Source organism: Anolis carolinensis, chromosome 2, assembly GCF_035594765.1.
Source record: "Anolis carolinensis isolate JA03-04 chromosome 2, rAnoCar3.1.pri, whole genome shotgun sequence".
NCBI lineage: Eukaryota > Metazoa > Chordata > Lepidosauria > Squamata > Dactyloidae > Anolis > Anolis carolinensis.
In genome coordinates this window covers 213,804,882-213,825,206 of record NC_085842.1, presented here as the reverse complement: position 1 = coordinate 213,825,206, position 20,325 = coordinate 213,804,882, and the positions used below count along the sequence as shown (strand labels likewise).

Sequence of the window (20,325 nt, the reverse complement as noted above, 5' to 3'; positions counted from 1 at the left end):
AGTTTGGGAACCCCTGGTCTACACAGACCAAAAAAAAAAGATACTCATCATATTAATTGCTGTCCTCCTGACCCATAACATTTGTGACCATTGATATCCCAACTAGTTATTCTTTTTTTCAGCCATAGATATACCCCAAGAAACCAAAAGAGCACAACCAAAAATGCAGAGATAAATGTTAAGGTGCATTTAAGGTGGCAAACCTATATACCGGGGATGTGCTTCACTGAATCCAGTGGGTCTTACTTATGAGTAAACATTCAAAGCCTTCTAGTGATTTTACTTGAATATCTTTCATAAGTCCTTTGAAGCAGCGTTTCTCAACCTGGGGGTCAGGACTCCTGGGAGGAGGGTTGTGAAGGAGTTTCAGAGGGGGTCGCCAAAGACCATCAGAATTTCTGATGGTCTCAGGAACCCAAATCCCTCCAGTATTTTCTATTGGTCATGGGGGTTCTATGTGGGAAGTTTGGCCCAATTCTATCATTGGTGGGATTCAAGGGGCTTCTTGATTGTAGGTGAACTATAAATCCCAGCAACTACAATTCCCAAATGTCAAGGTCTATTTTCCCCAAATTTGGGGGATATTCAGGTTTGGTCAAGATCCTTCATTGTTTGGAGTCCAGAATGCTCTCTGGATGTAGGTGAACTACAACTCCAAAGCTCAAGGTCAATGCCCATCAAACCTTTCCAGTATTTCCTGTTGGTCATGGGAGTTCTGTGTACCAAGTTTGGTTCAATTCCATCGTTGTTCAGAATGCTTTTTGATTGTAGGTTAACTATAAATCCTAGCAACTACAACTCCCAAATGACAAAATCAACCCCCCCCCCCTCAACCCTACCAGTATTCAAATTTTGGCATATTGGGTATTTGTGCCAAATTTTGTCCAGTGAATGAAAATATATCTAGCAAAGATGAAGTACCGTACTTTGGCCACATAATGAGAAGACAGGAACCTTGGAGAAGAGAATGATGCTGGGGAAAATGGAAGGAAAGAAGAAGAGGGGTCACCTAAGGGCAAGATGGATGGATAGTATCCTTGAAGTGACTGGCTTGACTTTGAGGGAACTGGGGGTGGCAATGGCTGACAGGGAGCTCTGGTATGGGCTTGTCCATGAGGTCACGAAGAGTCAGAAGTAACTTAATGAACAAACAACAAAAACCACAGTGGTTATATCTTTTAATTGCACATTTTTTCTATTAATTTTTTTATTAAGAGATCCAGGCTCATACAGAAGGATATGGGGCAAGAATTGGATTTTTGCTGCTCACCATTATGCCCTTCATGGTACAATGGGTTAAACCCTTGTACCAGCAGACTGCTGACATGAAGATTGGGTTGCTGACCTGAAGGTTGCCAGTTCGAATCCAACCTGGGGAGAGTGCGGATGAGCTCCCTCTGTCAACTCCAGCTCTATGCGGGGACATGAGAGATGCCTCCCACAAGGATGGTAAAAACATCAAAACATCCAGGTGTCCCCTGGGCAACGTTGTTGCAGACGGCCAATTCTCTTGCAGTTTCTCAAGTCGCTACTGACATGAAAAAAAAACAGATTATCCTCCCATAGGAATGCTCTGTCACAAAATGACATTGGCGAATCTGACAGCTCCTATCCCATGTGTTTTTCGCTGCTTTCTCCCATGTCCAGGTGCATTTAGAGCTCAAAAGACTATTTCTCCCCATCTCCTCCTTTCCCTACACTTTTACTCCATTTCAGGGACAAAACGCAACAGATGACAACAGGAAGGAGTTTTACATCATGTGAAGGCATCCGTAGCAATTCATCTCTGCCCTGAAATGTCTTAGAAGTGTCTGATGATGAGATCCCAAGTTAGCAACCCAACAGATAATATGCCAACCATGTGGCAGGTAGCAGTGACTTGGGGCGGAAAAGCGTCAGTTGACTGTGGCGTTGGCATATGATTTCCTCCTTCCCCTGATGTGTTCATTGCAGACATCAACAGTAGCAAAGCTCTGTCTGCAAATGAGTTGGGGGATTTCTTTCTCAGGCTTCCGGTGAGGCAGCTGTGCTCTGACTGCCAAAAGGTTGTCCCAGCGGAAAGGAAGGAATGGGGCAGCGCCTGATTCTTAACAGTTTGTCGGATGTTTTATGGTGTGCTTTGATTGCTCTCATTTCCTAGAGGAGTGTTGAAAGCTACAGAACACCAAAACCCAATTAAAGATACTTCTTGGAACAAGGAGACAAGAATTCATCTCTAACGAAGAGCCACCAGTGGCTTCAATTTAATTAGATGTATTCCGTGTTGTGAGCAAGATAATAAATGCCATCCAATTACTGTGCCTAGTACAGTGCTTGAGCTACCCAAGGTATCTTTATGTGTGTGTGTGTGTGCGTGTGCGTGTGTAATTAAACATATTGTAACGGGAATATTCACTCTTATGGTATAAATTATTATCTTTTCTATAACCAGACTCCTGAAATTGATACTACTGATCGGCAGGGCTGATGGGGGGGGGGGGGGGAGTGATACACATTTCCAGGGTGCAGTAATCTGTGCTATCGTATTCTCTATTTTTATGTATGTTTACAAAAGCTGAAGAAAAAATCCCCTGATAAGAAAAAAAGCATCTCATTTGCAATGCTGGAGTAGAGTTTTCCAGATACCATTGATGGCTAAAAAGACAAATGAATGGGTCCTAGAGCAAATCAGACTTGAACTCTCCTTAGAAGCCAAGATGATTAAAATCAATATGTCATGCTTTGGCCATATTCTGGGGAGACATGACTCACTAGAAAAGACAATCATGCTTGAGAAGGCAGAAGGTAGTAAGAAAAGAAGAAGAGCACATTTCAGATGGATAGATTCAATAAGGTAAGCTTTGAATACCCTGAGTCTGCAAGATCTGAGCTGAGCTGTATTTCCTGTTGATCATGGGAGTTCTGTGTGCCACGTTTGGTTCAATTCCATCGTTAGTGGAGTTCAGAATGTTCTTTGATTGTAGGTGAACTATAAATCCCAGCAACTACAACTCCCAAATGACAAAATCAATCCCCCTCCAACCCTATCAGTATTCAAATTTGAGTGTATCGGGTATTTGTGCCAAATTTGGTCCAGTGAATGAAAATACATCTTGCATATCAGATATTTACATTACAATTCATAACAGTAGCAAAATTAGGAACGAAAATAATCTTATGGTTGGGGGTCACCACAACATGCGGAACTGTATTAAGGGGTCGCAGCATTAGGAAGGTTGAGAACCACTGACCTAGAGGCTCTTACCTGACTAGCCACCTTACAGCAACCCATCAGTGGCCTCATCACACAGATCTGCTGCTGGCAAACAGACCCTAAATACAATTCTCAACACACTGACAATCTCAACAGTCCTAATTCTGAATTCTCTCTGAACTAGTATTAGATCTCACTGGTGTGATTTGTGACTTTACTGGGATGGACTTACTTAAGGTTTCAAATAAGCCACACATTCATTAGCTAGTCATACCTACGCTCTTATTCCTCAATATGGAGATAAAGCTTACCTTATGAGATATTTCCAGGGATTGCCCTGTTTGCACGAGGTGTTTTAAAAGTATATGAAATAGTCTGGCTATTAAGAATACAAATAAAAATAGCAACATTTCAAATTTGTAATGTAACCTAACTTTGGGTTAATAAAACCTGACAGATCAGGAAACAGCTCTATAAACATAGATTTCTGATTCCACCCTGTTCCCAAACTGCAGAAGTGTTCCCAGGATATAAACACATCCGGAAAGCCAGTTACACTGCTTACCCTCTCATAGAGCAATCCGATGTGCCTAAATGGATTTGGATTTGGCACTTTTCCAAGCACTGGTTTTGGTCCCACTCGGTGCTGTCATTCAGCAAAAGATTAGATTCTGTGATAAGTAATTTGCCTCAACAGTTACAAAGATCCTGGAAATGATATGCAGATGCGGGTTAATGCTCCTTTAACTGAGGCTGGATCTATATTGCCGTATAATCCTAAAAAATAATCCAGATTATCTGCTTTGAGCTGGAGATTCTCTGAGGTGCCTTCTAAAGTAAAGGTTTCTTGTGATATTAAGTCTAGTCATGTCCGACTCTGGGGGTGGTGTTCTTTTCCATTTCTAAGCCAAAGAGCCAGCGTTGTTCATAGACACCTCCAAGATCATGTGGCTGGGACTGCATGGAGCGCCGTTGCCTTCTCACTGGAGCGATACCTATCTACTCACATTTGCATGTTTTCGAACTGCTAGGTCAGCAGAAGCTGGGGCTAACAGCAGCTGCTCACCCCGCTCCCTGGATTTGGACCACCAAACTTCTAAGTCAGCAAGTTCAGCAGCTCAGCAGCTTAACCCGTTGTGCCACTGGGAGCTCCAAGGCGCCTTCTACACTGTCCTTATATCCCAGGATCTGATTCCAGGTTATCTGCTTTGAACTGGATTATATGAGTCTACACTGCAATATAATCCAGTTCAAAGCAGACAATCTGGATTTTATACGGCTGTGTAGAAGGGGCTTGAGTTTACACTATCATATAATCCCTTACCCAGATTTTGTATGGCAGCCTGAGTGGTTGCTTGCTGCTTTACTATTAAAGCAGCAGTTCCTACCACTGTATTTTTGGTGACCTTTAAGCAGAGCAAAAAAAGAAAGCCATTTCTTGGGGGAGTAAAGTAGGTGGGATGTGACCTAATTCTGCCACTTGCAAGATAGCTATAGTTCCGGTTTCATTATCATCATAAGTATAATGATAGTAAGAAACTATGCATTGGATGAGTCGATGTCTGGCGTGTTGAGGCTCTAGGGAACATTAGAGACTATTTCAAGATTAATTATAAAAATTACCGGAAGTTAACTGAAGTTTGTCAACATAGTTGCATGCTCTGATCTCTCATGGCACATGTAAAGTTTGCAACAGCAAATATTTCCAAAAAACATTCTCAACTAAGGCTAATAACAATTTAAGATTTGTTGTGTTTCCCTCTTTGTTGTGTACATTTGAATTTTAACCATATACCATAAGCCTAAAATCCCACTGTAAGTCTCGATTAGAACAATTCCATTGAATTAATGGTGTTTCAGTGGGTTAACTCTAGCAGGAACTAATTAGTGAAGTTAGCCTGTGGTATTTGTGAATATAGCATAACTGCAAACTATTGTTTCTCATGGGGAAAATATATTAGTGTGGATGGAGATTTGGCCAAGAATATTTACAATCCACATTCACTGGGGTTTGGGATACAGGATCCCTGCAAAAGTCAAAATATCTGAATTTTAAAATCAGCCTATTCTAAGCTAACTAGCTACTCCTCATTGAGGACTACGGACTTGGACAGTGTGGGGTTGAATTCCAACACTCCACAGGAATATCTAAATAATCCATCATGACTCTATGGTTAGCTATTCCCTGAAGCTGAACGTAGAATTGCACTGAAGGACCTAGAGATTCCAATATAGATCTTCTCTATAGGATAGGAATCCTTAGGTTCTCCAACACGGCTCTATGAGCAACTTCCATCAGAAGTTGACTGTAGATGCTCACTGGAGGACTAATATTCCTAGTGAGAACTTTTTAATCATATATGTGATTAATGAACCTTCAAAAGTTGAGCTCACAAACGTGGAGGGCCAAGTGTACAAATATCATCCCAAACCTTATTGTGGTAGATTTTAAGGTACAGCAGTAGTAGGCAGGTGATGATAACACTTATGTAACACGATTTTTGTTTCTAGGTTATTGTTCTCCAGGTCTGGAAACACCTATAACCACTGCATCACACAAGAGTCAAGGAATATAAACAAACAGTTTATTGTAAAAACAGATAAAAGCATATAAAAATCAGGAATAAGGAAGGAAGAAGTGCTGCACACTTGCTTTACTTTTTCAATGAATATCCCATGGAGTCTCAACCAATTCAACAAAGTTTGTGGTGACCACAAAAACGAAGTTTCTGAATACAACAACTATTTTCAAAGTAAGTACTGCACAATTGAACAGAAATATCAAACCAGGAACAGAAAATGTTTCAAATTGTGTTACACAGTGTAATTTTATCTCCATACAAAGTAATGAAGCATAGACTATTGCTTCATTATTGTTGTCATTATCAACCAACTGAAGCAGGTAACAATCTGACTACCGTGCAGCAATAGCAAAATAGTACAACATGAATTAAATAAAAATTAAAATGCATATAGCAAGGAAAAGGGGAAATATGGTGAAAAGTTTCATCAGGGTATCTCTAAACTGGGAGAATAGGCATTAAAATGAAAAATTCAAGGAAAACAAGTATGAAATTATGCATATTGAGGCTCATCCCCTCCATTAAGAAAAGGGATATAGAGGTGAGATATGGATTGACTGCAACTGAGGGTCCTTCCACACAGCCATATAACCCAGAATATCAAGTCAGAAAAATTCCCCAGTTTCTGCTTTGAACTAAAATAAATGGCAGGGTGGACTCAGATAAACCAGTTCAAAGCAGATATTGTGGGATTTTCTGCCTTGATATTTTGGGTTATATGGCTGTGTGGAAGGGCCCTGTCTGACGAATCTGGGGAACATGACTGACACCTCTAGTAAAATATCAAACCTGTGTGTAGGTGCCGTTTTAAAAAAAGGAAAATTCAAAATTGAACATAATTAGGAAAGCCATCAGTAACGAAAGTATCAATCTAATAGTTCCCTGATAAAAATTCATAGAACAATCACATCTGAAATAATGTGCAGTTCTGGTCACTGCATTTAAAAAAATGTTGTGGAGATGGAATGACAAAAAAAGCAACAAAAATTATCAAAAACCTGGTTCAAAGGACTAAAAAACTCACCTATGAGAACAGACTGCAATGTTTGGGGTTGGTAACTAGTGCAAAGGGAGAGTAAGGAGAAACATGGTCTTTTGGGAAGAGTGAGAACCCCTTCCGCTGCCCCTTCTACACTGCCATATAGTCCAGATAATCCACATGATCTGCTTTGAACTGGATGATATGAGTCTACGTAAAGGTTTTCCCCAGAGCGGTACCTATTGATCTACTCACAGTTGCATGTTTTCGAACTGCTAGGTTGGCAGAAGCTAGGGCTGACAGCAGGAGCTCACCCCACTCCCTGGATTTAAACTGCTGACCTTTTGGTCAGCAAGTTCAGCAGCTCAGTGGTTTAACCCGCTGCACCACTGCGGGTTATACTGCATATAATCCAGTTCAAAGCAGATAATCTGGATTTTATATGGCAGTGTAGATGGGGCCTCTGTTACTCAGAATATTTGCAGAGTAGAAACAAAAATCACAGGAAAAAGAACACACTTTGCAGCTGCTACTCACTTTAAGTTGACTACAAGTCACAACGCTATAGTAAGCCTTTCTTTACATTTTATATAGCACTTTTTACAAAAATGTTGATGTAAACTTCCCTTTCCTCTTCTTTTCCAAAAGGTAAGACCACCATTGTCCCAGAGGAAGGAAGTAAACCTTCTGCCTCCTGCTAAGATTTGAAATTGCCAGTCAGACTGTCATAACATCTATCGTGATGCCTGAGGGCAGAGTCACAGGAAGGGCAAATTATTCTCCCATCTGTTATACATGAACATGGAGACTCATGCAGCCACGATGCATTCTTAGAAGCCTCCTCTGTGGAAGCTCTAATGTGGCTTACTCCTACATACATATTCAGAGGATTGATTGAATATAATGTTTGTTATTTTGGGGAACTAATTCTATTTGTGTGTGTACACAGAGACCCACACAGGGCTTCGGTTCTGAAAAACCGCCTGCCCCCCCTCCCGCAAGATAATCCCATATTATTAAATGGTGTTCGTGGTATGATGAATATTTCTAATTACAAAACTTTAGAAGATAGTCAGCTCTCTTATTGTTTGTGATGGCTGACTTATTCCAATTATTTACTTGGCTGGCTAATTTTCAGCCTATTCACATACAACACAATGTCTTCTCGGAACAAGTCCCACAGAGACCCCATCTACACTGCCATATAAAATCCAGATTATCTGCTTTGAACTGGATTATATAGCAAATCTCTTTGGAAGTCAGGCGGACCAATGTCAGCTTGCTGGAAGAAGCAAAGACCACCAGCACTGAAGCGATGCTCCTACACCATCAACTCCGCTGGACTGGCCACATTGTCCGAATGTCCAATTACCATCTCCCAAAGCAGTTACTCTTCTCCCAACTCAAGAACGAAAAAGGGAAGGTTGGTGGAAAGGAAAAGAGATTTAAAGATGGGCTTAGACACCAAGAACTGGGAAGCCCTGGCCCTTGAGCACTCTAGCTGGAGGTCAGCTGTGACCAGTAGTGCTGTGGAATTTGAGGGCGAAAGGAAGAAACGTGCCAAGAGGAAGGCACATCAAGCCAACCCTGACCAGGACCTCCTTCCACCTGGAAACTGATGTCCTCACTGCGGAAGAACCTGTAAGTCAAGAATAGGGTAGGGCTCTACAGTCACCTATGTATCCACCGCCAGGGCACTACACCTGGAAGACAATCATACTCAGACAACAGGGGATCGCCTAAGTAAGTAAGTATATGGTAGTGTAGACTCATATAATCCAGTTCAAAGCAGATAATGTAGATGATCTGATATGATCATCTGGATTATATGGCAGTGTAGATCCAGCCTCAGTCTCAGGTTCTGCCATGACAATGTGACTTTTGCTCTACTAGCAGTGTCTGCATCCATCTGCAAGCTTCATAACCAAGAGACATGATTTTGTAATGCTTGGAATTTGTAATGCTTGGAAACTAGAGTATAGTTTTCTTATTGCAGCCTTGCTTAAAACTGAAACTATAATTTTGAGGTTGCTCAGCTACTGAAAGTTCCTTTGTTTTTAATTGGATTTCCACCAAAAGCATGATTTTAAAAGAGGGGGGATGAGAAATATGCAAAAATAAAGGAATGGTTCATTTCAAAGACTGTTCAGACATAGGCCCCTTCTACACTACCATATAAAATGCAGATTATCTGTTTTGAGAGGAATTATATGGCAGCACATATAATCCAGTTCAAAACAGATAATGTGGGTTACTGTTTTATAATCTGGATTATATAGCAGTGGAGAAGGGGCCGTAGTTGTGATCACTGAATCCACACAGTGAGTGGCTTGGAAGTTGGATCACACATACACTGATCTTGGCTGCTTCCTGCTTTAGTCCAGAGAGCTTGTCCCTGCTCAAATGGGATCAGATAAATGTGAAAGAATTGAAGGAGTAAAAAGACACAGAAAGGGATGAATTGGGAAATAAGGGCTAAGAGTTAGGACTAAGGCATGTCCATGGAGATTGCTAGATATTTCCTTTGCTGGTATGTAATTCTCCTCCAAGTAAATTTCTAGCTTGGATCTTTTTTGTATCATATAATTTTTCTCCAAGAAAAATAAATCAATTTCTGCCTCAAATCAGCCTCATTAGGCATTTATGTACCACAACTAAACTTGCTGTGATGTTCCCGTGAACCATTTATTATTATCTCTCCACAAAGAGTGACTAATTGAGCTTTTGGAACTATTCATTTAGCTTTATTAATTATCCAACAAGCCATAGCAACAGCTAACGGTACTCACAGGGCCATGTCTAAAGACATAACGACTCAGCCAAGCATAGACAAGACTTGCAATGAGATAATGATATTGCTTGAAACTGGTTCTTAAGGAGTTGCACATGTCTAAACTAGTAAAGTGTAATGGTAATATTTGATGGAGCCAAGTGATTTGTTCCCATGATCCCGTAATGACTATTCCTTCCATTCAAAAAACAAAACAAAACAAGTACTTTGATGTGTTATTTTTGACTACAGCTCCCAAAATCTTTTGGGCAGCAAGGTCAATAGCAATCTGGCTATAAAGATGCAAGAGTTGCAGGAAAGGAGGGGAGTAAAGGCCGGGATTCTGTGTTAGGAGATTATTTCCGCCACATAGCTATGTCTCATTGCTATGACTCCAAGTACAAATCCCCAAGCCCCTTGTTTTAAGTTCTATAACTCCTCCCAACACAGGCTGTTGGTGTCATTAAAAAGCAAGAAGATCAGCTGAAATGTGCCCAGTTATTTTCTCATAGCTGGACATGCTCAAACATGTATCCACATGGGCCTCCAAAAGTCTTGGAAAGTTCCCAGAAGATGACAAACTTGGATATGATAATACAGGATCTACATCCATGGATCTCTCCTACCCTCAATGACATGGAAAAGCCATGCTGGGGAGGCTGTATCATTTAAAGGGTAGGTTGGTGGGTTACTCATTTCATGTCAGTACAGATTTTCAACTTCTGTAACAACCAAAAATGTGGGTTGCAATAGCAACAATGCAACAAATTAATAGGATGCCAGCCAATGTTTCTAGCTACTGGAGATGAAACCCATCGGTTTTCAGCATAGATGTGATAAAACTAGTTTTAGACATTCCTCCTTACGGAGCACAATGACATAATGGAGTCACAAAACCAACCTTTATTTTTAAATTAATTTATTTTAAAAACATACTACTTAATGAATCAGGAGCACATTTATAACTTATCAAAAGGGGCTATATGGTACATATTAAATATTTTATCTGCTTTTACAAGTCAGCTGCAAAAATATGTATGTTAGTCAACCTACCCTTTAAAGCAATATTCAGCTGTAAAAAATTAGAGAAATTCAGGCAACATGCAGAATAGATTCCCAATTATCATCAGCAGAAGTACATATTACCTATGGAGAGGAGGAAAAATAGTGTGCTTTCTTCTTTGGAGCTGTTATAAGAAAATTTTATGCAGATTCGGTTAATACGTTGATACTTCTAATGTTGGGTTGTTGTATGTCTTTCGGGCTGTGTGGCCATGTTCTACATCTATGGCAGGCATCCTCAGAGGTTGTGAGGTATCGATAAACTAAGTAAGGAAAGGAAAGAATATATATAACTGTGTAGAGTCTGGGGTGTGGCAAGGGTCCTTTGTCACTGGGAGCCAGCATTAATGTTTAGGTTAATCACCCTAATCAGCATTGGAGATGTTTTTGTCTCTTGCCTGGGGGCATCCTTTGTCAAACAAACCCTCAGAGTTTTGGTTCCCATCTACTGTTTTGATTTTGGAGTTTTGTAATACTGGTAGCCAGATTTTGTTCATTTTCATGGTTTCTTCCTTTCTGTTGAAATTGTCCACATGCTTGTGGATTTCAATGGCTTCTCTGTGTAGTCTGACATGATAGTTGTTGGAATGGTCCAGCATTTTTGTGTTCTCAAATAATATACTGTGTCCAGGCCGGTTCATCAAATGCTCTGCTATGACTGATTTCTCTGGTTGAATTAGTCTGCAGTGCCTTTCATGTTCTTTGATTCTTGTTTGGGCGCTGCGTTTGGTGGTCCCTATGTATACTTGTCCACAGCTGCATGGTATCCGGTAGACTCCTGCAGAGGAGAGATCCTGACAGACCGTGCACAAAGAATCTGCGAACCTCACCTCCTTCAAGGTGAACTAAACCACCTAAACTGGGCTCTACAGGCCAATGGATACTCCACCACAGACATCAGAAGAGCTGCAAGGCCAAGAACAAGCCATGACAGTCAAGACAAAGATCCACCCAGAGGAAAGGTGTTCTTACCATACATCAAGGGAACCACTGACCGCATAGGCAAACCCCTTACATAATAATAATAATAATAATAATAATAATAATAATAATAATAATAATAATAATTTTATTTTTGTACCCCGCCACCATCTCCCCAGAGGGACTCGGGGTGGCTTACATCAAGGGAACCAGTGACCGCATAGGGAAGCTGATGAAGAAACACAACCTACAAACTATCTGCAGATACACAAAGAAAATCCAACAAATGCTACGTTCAGCAAAGGTCAAGAGGGATCCTCTCACCTCTGCAGGAGTCTACCGTACACCATGAAGCTGTGGACAAGTCTACATAGGAACCACCAGACGCAGAATTGTCCAAACACAAATTAAGAAACATGAAAGGCACTGCAAACTGATTCAACCGGAGAAGTCAGCCATAGCAGAGCAGTTGATGAACCAACCTGGACACAGCATATTATTTGAGAACACAGAAATGCTTGACCACTCTAACACCCACCATTTCAGACTACACAGAGAAGCCACTGAAATCCACAAGAAGCATGTGGACAATTTCAACAGAAAGGTGGAAACCATGAAAATGAACAAATTCTGGCTACCAGTATTAAAAAAAATTCTTAAATCAGAACTGTAAATAAAGAACAGCACTCAGCAAACAGGGAAATTCAAGACAGGAAACAATCAGGGCCAGCTAACACCTCCCAACACAGGATTCTCCCAGGCAGGAAGGAACTACACAGAGGCATAATATAGCCCATTGTTTCATCAATGGAATCCCATCACCTAAGGGCCATTCCACCCTGATAGTAAACAATGCCTCAATTGTCCCAAAACTAGCACCCATTTCCCTGCCCAGGAAGCGCCCTTGAAACAAAAGGAGACAGACTCAAGCGCAGCGGACAAACTCAGATTTTCCTGCAATGAAAAATATTGTCCCCGACATACTCTGTCAATCACAAGCTGTAAAGCATGACAACAATGAAGGCTCTTCAAACCAATAAGACAGTGAAGCATAGTTTGTACTAGAGTAATGCCTCTTAATTCAAATGTCTATAAAAAGCCCATGTCTGTAAATAGAGAGCATGTCAGATCCGGGAAATTCTCCTCTGGTATCCTTCCTTGTTCGAGGAAGGAATAAAACTCTGATTCCGCCCTCATCTCTGCATGTCATGGAAAATATTGGTGCTGGCACACCAGAAACAGACCCAGAGAATAAATAATATTTAGATTATCTTATGTGATAGTTGTATCTGTCCTGTTGGATCTGTTTCAGAGCAAACATGTTTTATTTTTAGCTAGCTTGGAAATCCGGTGGTGCCCGGGTCTTTTGAGAAAGGCATTGTTTGCCTGTGTTCCGAGATCGAATGCCAGCTGGGTTCAGTGGGTGCGGGTAAACTACAACTCCCATATGCAAGTCCCATCGTCCATGGTCCATCCTGCTCCAAACAGTGCCAGGATGTAGAGTAGGTCGTGCAGGCTCTATGTGCCAAGTTTGGTTTTGATCAGTCATTGGTGGGGGTCGCAGTGCTCTCAGGAAGTGAGTTAAGATACTGTAAGTCCTATCGTCCATGGGCCATCGTCCTCCAAACCACACCAGGATATAGAATGGGTCATGGATGTATGCCAAGTTTGGTATTGATCAGTCGTTTGTGGCAGTTGCAGTGGTCTCAGGAAGTAAGTGAAGGTATTGCAAGTCCCATTATCCTTGGTATGTCCTCCCCCAAACTGCACCAGGACGTAAAGTGGGTCATGAGGGCTCCATGTGCCAAGTTTGGTACACATTTGTCGTTGGTGGGAGTCACAGTGCTCTCAGGAACTGAGTGAAGATACTGCAAGTCCCATCGTCCATGGTCCATCTTCCTCCAAACTGCACCAGGGTATAGAGTGGGTCATCAGGGCTCTGCGTGCCAAGTTTGCTCTTGATCAGTCATTGGTGGGGGGGGGGGGGGGGGTTGTAGAGGTCTCTGGAAGTGAGTGAAGGTATTGCAGTTGCCATCATCCATGGTCCATCATCTTCCAAACTGCACCAATGTATAGAGTGGGTCATCGGTACTCTGTGTGCCAAGTTTGGTCTTGATCAGTCATTGGTGGCAGTTGCAGTGATCTCAGGGCGTGAAGGTACTGCAAGTCCCATTATCCTTGGTATGTCCTCCCTCAAACTGCACCAGGACGTAAATTGGGTCATGAGGGGTATGTGTACCAAGTTTGGTCATGATCCATCATTAGTTACAGTAACAATGGTCTGTCAGAGACAAAGTGTTTGAAAGTACTGCAAATCCCATCATCCTTGGTCTATCCACCCTCAAACCACACTGGGATGTAAAGTAGCCCATGGGGGTTCTATGTGCCAAGTTTGGTCTAGTTCCAGAGGTCTGTGGGAGCCGAAGCAATTGAAAGTACAACAAATCCCATCATCCATGGTTCACCATCCCCCAAATGGCACCAGGACATAGAATGGGTCATAGGGGTTATGTGTGGCAAGTTTGATCTAGAGGTCAGGCCTGTTGAAGTGGCCGCCAATCAGAAAGCTGCCAGATACCCACATACAAACAAACACTGACTTTTACTATAGACATGTATTACTTCTCTCTCCCTGGATATTCCAGATACATACTGTAAACCCCACTTGACTAGTTTGTCACATAATTACGTCTGAGAACGTCTTCCATAAATATAAATGAAATATTAGGAAATACTGTAGTCCTTTTCAATTAACCAACAACTATAACCTTGATACCCTTCAACAACATAATACTCATCTACCTTTTCACCACTGTTATTCCCCCCAGAGGGAGGTGCACCGTTCCTGGAAGCACTGCAATACCAGGTCGATGCGTGGAGTGGATGGAGCAAGCCCCTACTCCATCTCCCAAGTCCAAAAATCCATTTAATATATAGTCCTCAAATAGAGGACATATCAGATATTAAACTGATAAGAACAGATACTACACTTGATCTTAGCCAAAAGGCCGAGAAGCGATCCTGAATAATTTCTGAGCCGCCCAAGTCCTTCTTTTCAACAATCTTTAAAGTTACTGGGAGCGCAGTAAAGATACTGAAGCTCCTGAAAATGTCTTCGAACTGTCCGACCCCTAACCCCTGCCAATGTGTTCCACAAACCCAATACTTTCCAACACTCAAGTGGACACATTCATATGGAGACAATTCAATCCTATGTTTGACGCGTTTTGTCCACTTTTAACTTTTTTTCCATTGGTAAAATTTGCATGACCGCGCCCACTTTCTCTTCCGCGAAGCCCTGTGGTGATTGTGTTCATTCCTTGCCGCCCTTTCCAGTGTTTCTTTCTCTATCTATTAAGTATATATTAATAACTGGGGGGAGACAGGGGGAGGGGAGGGATTCTTGGTGTTAGCCAACAATTATTAATCATTATTAAATCATATCTATTAAGTGCTGCGCTTTACTTACAGAGAGGCCAACGAAGGCTCCCTTAGCAACCGCCAGCTGACCTGCTCCGCCTTGGCCCCGCCTACTTTCTGGGCCCGGGCGGTAACCACGGCAACCCCGAAGATTCCAAGACCAAAAAACACGCTTTTCTGTTCAGGAAGAAGCCCTTGACTGCTTCGCCTTCACCCTCCATTTAGTACTCTTGCAAATGCAATGTCTTGCATTGCGTGGAAAGACTTCAACATTACTTTTTTTTTTTGCATAACTGACACAAGGTCAGTTTATCACATAGAAGAGATCCCAGGGGCCATCTATATATCATAAAATATTAATTGTATATTATATATTACATGCAATGTTACTAATAGTATTCCAGTATAGTGGTATAGTACAATATAACAATATAAAATACTAATACTGTAATATGCTAATTTTATATCTATCTATCTATCTATCTATCTATCTATCTATCTATCTATCTATCTATCTATCTAGCTTGGGGACCCGGCGGTGCCCAGGTCATTTGAGAAAAGCATTATATATGTCTTTGAACGTTATGTATTCTTAGTTTGGAGTGGGAGAACTACAGTTCCCAGAATCGTGGGTCAGTCCTCCCCAAACCCTGCCAGTATTCAAAGTTGGCCATTTTGGGTCAGTGTACCAAGTGTGGTCCAGATTCGTCATTGGCTGGTCATCGCCTGGCTGCAGTGTTCTCTGGATGGGGGTGAACTACTACAACTCCCAGATTCCCGGGGCAATTGTCCCTAAACATCTGTCAGTATCCACAGCAGGATATGTTGAGTCTGTGTGCCAAGTTTGGTCCAGATCCGTCGTTGACTGGATTCGGTGGTCTTTGGATACAGATGAACTACAACTCCCAAAATCAAGGCCCATTCCCACAACCCCCTGCAGTATGTGCAGTTGGTCTTGAGGCTTCTCTATGCGAAGTTTGGTCCTGGTCCATTGTCGGTGGAGGTCACTTTTTCTCTGGATGCAGGTGAACTATAACTCCCTTTTCCTCAAAGTAGTCCAATATGTTCTATTGGTTATGGGGGCTCTGTGTGCCAAGTTTGGTCCTGGTCCATCATAAGTGGGGTTGGATTGCCGGTCAACTATCAATCCCAGTACCTACTACTCCCAAATGTCCAGGCCAATTCCCCTGAAAACCCACCAGTATTCAAATCTGGGCATATCGGGTACGCATGACAAGTTTGGTCCAGACCCATCTGTGATGACTCATGGGCCTTGTAGTCCTGCTCATGACATTGTAATGCCCGATGAAGAAGAAAACTTGGGTTTTTTACCTTCCCAGTCAGAACTGGAATCTTCTCAGCCAGATCTTTCCCAGGCAGATCTGGGAACCTTGCACCTGCAAGAAAGTTGTGTCCCAGAAGTATGTCAAACAAACCCTGAGCCTACATCTCCCGTGTTCTCTCGCCATGAGTTTTGTAAACAACAGAGGGGTTTGGAAGCAGCTTCGCGCAGGAGTGCTAGAATAGCAGCTAAGAATGTAGCCAATTAAGTCTGCTTTTCGTGAGAATCTTTAAGGAGTCAAACATCTGGTCTCAGAGTTTAGCTTTCGTTTCTGGTTCCCAGAGAACTGCTTCGGCGGGAAAGTTAGACTCTATATAGGTGTTTTACCCGCGAAGTAACTTCGCGGAGTCAATTCGTCAGCCTCCGGAGCGAGTTGTGTCTGGACAGCGCGCTCCGTTTCAAGCCTCGTTCCTGCTCAAGCCTTGTCCTTGTTTCCAGCCTTCGCTCCTGTTTCCCAGCCTTTGTTTACCTACGGACCTTGCCTTGTTTCCCAGGACTAAACCTTGCCTTGTTTCACGGATTTTACCAAGTTATTCCACGGACCTTGTTCTTGTTCCTCGTTACCTTGTTCCACGTTTCAAGCCTTGTTTCAAGTATCAAGTTATTTCCTAGCCTTGCTCAAGTTCATGGACTAAAGGACCTTGTCATCTCCCCTCACTTTGCCTGGCAAAGTGAGTGTTTCGGTTATTGGATTACAACTTTGGACCTTAATATTTCATATTGGACATTGTTTCCTTGGACTAATTTTGACCTTTCCTGAAAGGTCTGCTTCTGGACTAACTTTTACATTTGCTTTTATTAACTTTATATATTTCCTTAATAAAGATATTAGATAGAATCTGGTCTCTGCGCATGGTTATTGGTGCTCTGTAGCCTGGGTCGTGACAGTTTGACTCCGCCACCCATAAGCACCAATTAACCAAGGCCAGAATGTCTACCGGAACCGTGCCGGGCGGCCAGCCGATTACCTACACCATCGACAAGGATGAGGTGGACCGAATCCGGGATAAGCTCAATGCACAGGATGGGGAAATAAAGGGTTTGAAGGAACGCGGAATCCGTCTTCCGGCCATGGCGTTGCCAACCAAGTTTACTGGAGAAGCTTCTAAGGTTCATGTTTTCCGTCGCCAATGTCAAGCTTATCTAGAGGCCCGTGATGCCGAGTTTCCCCAGGAAGACATCAAGGTGGCGTGGATTTACAGTCTCCTAGACGGGCCAGCGGCTAACTGGGCGACGGCTCTGTTCGACCAAGCCTCCCCACATCTAAGGTCAGCGCAACATTTCTTGGACCACCTTAAGGCGACCTGGGGAATCGAGGACAATTTGGAGGCAGCCGGGCACAAACTCCGCCGCCTCTTCCAAGGAGACAGACCCATGTCTCAGTACATAGCCGAGTTCCGAGTGCTGGCCCACAACACCGGCTGGAACGATGTTGCCCTCAGAGGACAATTTCGGGAGGGTCTCAACATTGAAATGCTGGAGGAAATCTCCAAGGTGGATCCTCCCCAAACGCTTGAAGCACTCATCGATCAATGTTTACGGGCTGAAGTCATGATTGCCAACAGGAAACAGTGGGTACGAGGCCAGAGCGGTAGAGCTGGGGCAAAACCCCCCGCTCCCGCCAGCGTTCAGCCGCGCCCAGTGTGGAGACCCCCACCACCATCCCCATACCCCAGAGGGAGCGAGGAGGTGCCGATGCAGTTGGGCAATGTGCGTCCCAGATTAGACACCGCCGAGAAGGCCCGCCGCCAACGCCTAAATCTCTGTTGGTATTGCGGGAATGGGGGCCACTTCGCCAGAGAGTGCCCAGCCAAAGGGAAGCCCGCCGCCCGTCTTGCGGCGGCGTCCTCCACGGAGACGAAGGCGTCTGAGGCGGCTGGCACACAGCCGGCGGGGGAAGCCAACGACCGGGCGTAGAGAGGCTCGCCAACCCGGTCAAGAAACCCATTCAAGAGCCGCCAACCGGGGTCCTGTTCCTTCTAGTGGTCACCTTATGGTCAGCAAAAAAGGGACCCGTCATGATCCACGCCATGATAGACTCAGGAGCTACCAACAATTTCATTGATAGAGAGTATGCCGACTCTCTGGGATTACAATATCATGACTTCAAGAATGCCCGTGTGGTGCAAGCCATCGATGGCCGTCCTCTCAAGACGGGCCCCGTAAGCCAGTGGTCGGAACCCACCAGGATGTGGATAAGGGAACATATGGAAGAGATTTCCTTCTTTGTTACTGAGGTTCCCCATTTCCCTGTGATTTTGGGGATTCCATGGCTGACACTTCACGACCCAAGCATCTCCTGGTCCAACAGAGAACTGCAGTTTGCTTCAAAGTACTGCCAAAACCATTGCCTCGTAGCCAAGGTCTGCCACGCCACAGACACCGAGCCCATTATCACCTTGCCAAAGAAGTACTCCGAGTATTGGGATGTATTCAATGAAAAAGAAGCCGAAAAATTACCCCCACATAGGCCTTATGACTGTGCCATTGACTTGGTGGAGGGGGCCCCGATCCCGCGAGGGCATCTCTACTCCCTGACTGAACCAGAGCAAGAAGCTCTCAGGGAATTCATAGAGACAAACCTTCGCAAGGGATTCATCAGACCCTCTCAATCCCCAGCCGCCTCCCCAGTGATGTTTGTGAAGAAGAAGTCAGGGGAATTACGCTTGGTGGTGGACTACAGAGCATTGAACAATATCACTAAGCGGAACAGCTATCCCCTGCCCTTAATCTCGGATCTATTAGACCGACTTCGAGGAGCCAAGGTCTACACCAAGCTGGACCTACGGGGGGCTTATAATCTAGTTCGCATCAGAGAAGGGGACGAGTGGAAGACCGCCTTCCAGACTAAATTCGGATTATTCGAGTCCCGAGTTATGAATTATGGATTATGCGGAGCTCCCGCAACGTTCCAGCATTTTGTCAATGACATTTTTCAGGACTATCTAGATAGGTTCTTGATAATCTACCTGGACGATTTTTTGGTGTTTTCTAGATCACAATCAGAACATGAGAACCACGTCAAAATGGTGTTACAACGATTGCGGGATCATGGACTTTATGCCAAGCTGGAAAAATGCGCTTTTGATCTACAAGAGGTAGATTTCCTTGGATACCGTATCTCGCCTCTAGGGCTCTCCATGGATCCAGCCAAGGTTTCAGCAGTATTGGAATGGCGGGCGCCAACTAACAAGAAGGAGGTACAGCGATTCTTGGGGTTCGCGAACTATTACCGCAAGTTCATTCCAGATTTTGCCCGCTGGTCAGACCCAATCACTAGCTGCATCCGTGGAAAACAGCCCTTCCGCTGGACTGATCAAGCAGAGAAAGGGTTTCAGCAACTAAAGAAATTATTCACGTCCCAGCCAATCCTTCAGCATCCAGATCCTGAAACCCTTTTTGTGGTGCAAGCGGACGCCTCTGATGTGGCAATTGGGGCTGTGCTCCTACAACCGGTGGGAGATCACCTTCATCCTTGTGCCTATTATTCTCGTCAACTAACCGCACCAGAGAGGAACTATACCATTTGGGAAAAGGAACTATTAGCCATAAAGGCAGCTTTTGAAACTTGGAGACATTGGCTAGAAGGGGCCAAATTTCCCATTGAAGTCCACACTGACCATCGGAATCTAGAACATCTAAGAACTGCCCGCAAGCTAAATCAGAGGCAGCAACGTTGGGCTTTATTCTTTGAACGTTTCAACTTCCAGATTCATTATGTGACCCCAGCCCAAACCAAGCAAGCTGACGCCCTGTCACGTAAACCGGAATACGCTGCAGGACGCAAGGAGACCTTTGAATCCCAACTACTACAACCCGAGAACTTTGCCACGCTCACAGTGGGGAACACCAAATCCACTCCCATTGATTCAACTCCCTCTACTCCAGGACCCATCTGTGCTCAAGAAATCAGGGCTAGTCAGCAAGCAGATGCCTGGGCGCAGGACCAACTTCGTCAAGGTCTGCATTTTCCCTTTTCGCTTAAAGATGGACTGCTTTGCTATAGAAATCATGTTTATATCCCACCCGGACCGGGCAGGGAAAAAGCACTTCGTC

The 20,325-nt window shown here is 43.6% G+C and overlaps 1 non-coding gene across 1 annotated transcript; it reads right to left on the bottom strand.

The window, feature by feature from the left end:
• Positions 1-14,336: 14,336 nt before the first annotated feature.
• On the bottom strand, positions 14,337-14,527 carry LOC134297203 (U2 spliceosomal RNA). Its single transcript, XR_010003958.1, has one exon. It is a non-coding gene; the product is annotated as a U2 spliceosomal RNA (small nuclear RNA).
• Positions 14,528-20,325: the final 5,798 nt, after the last annotated feature.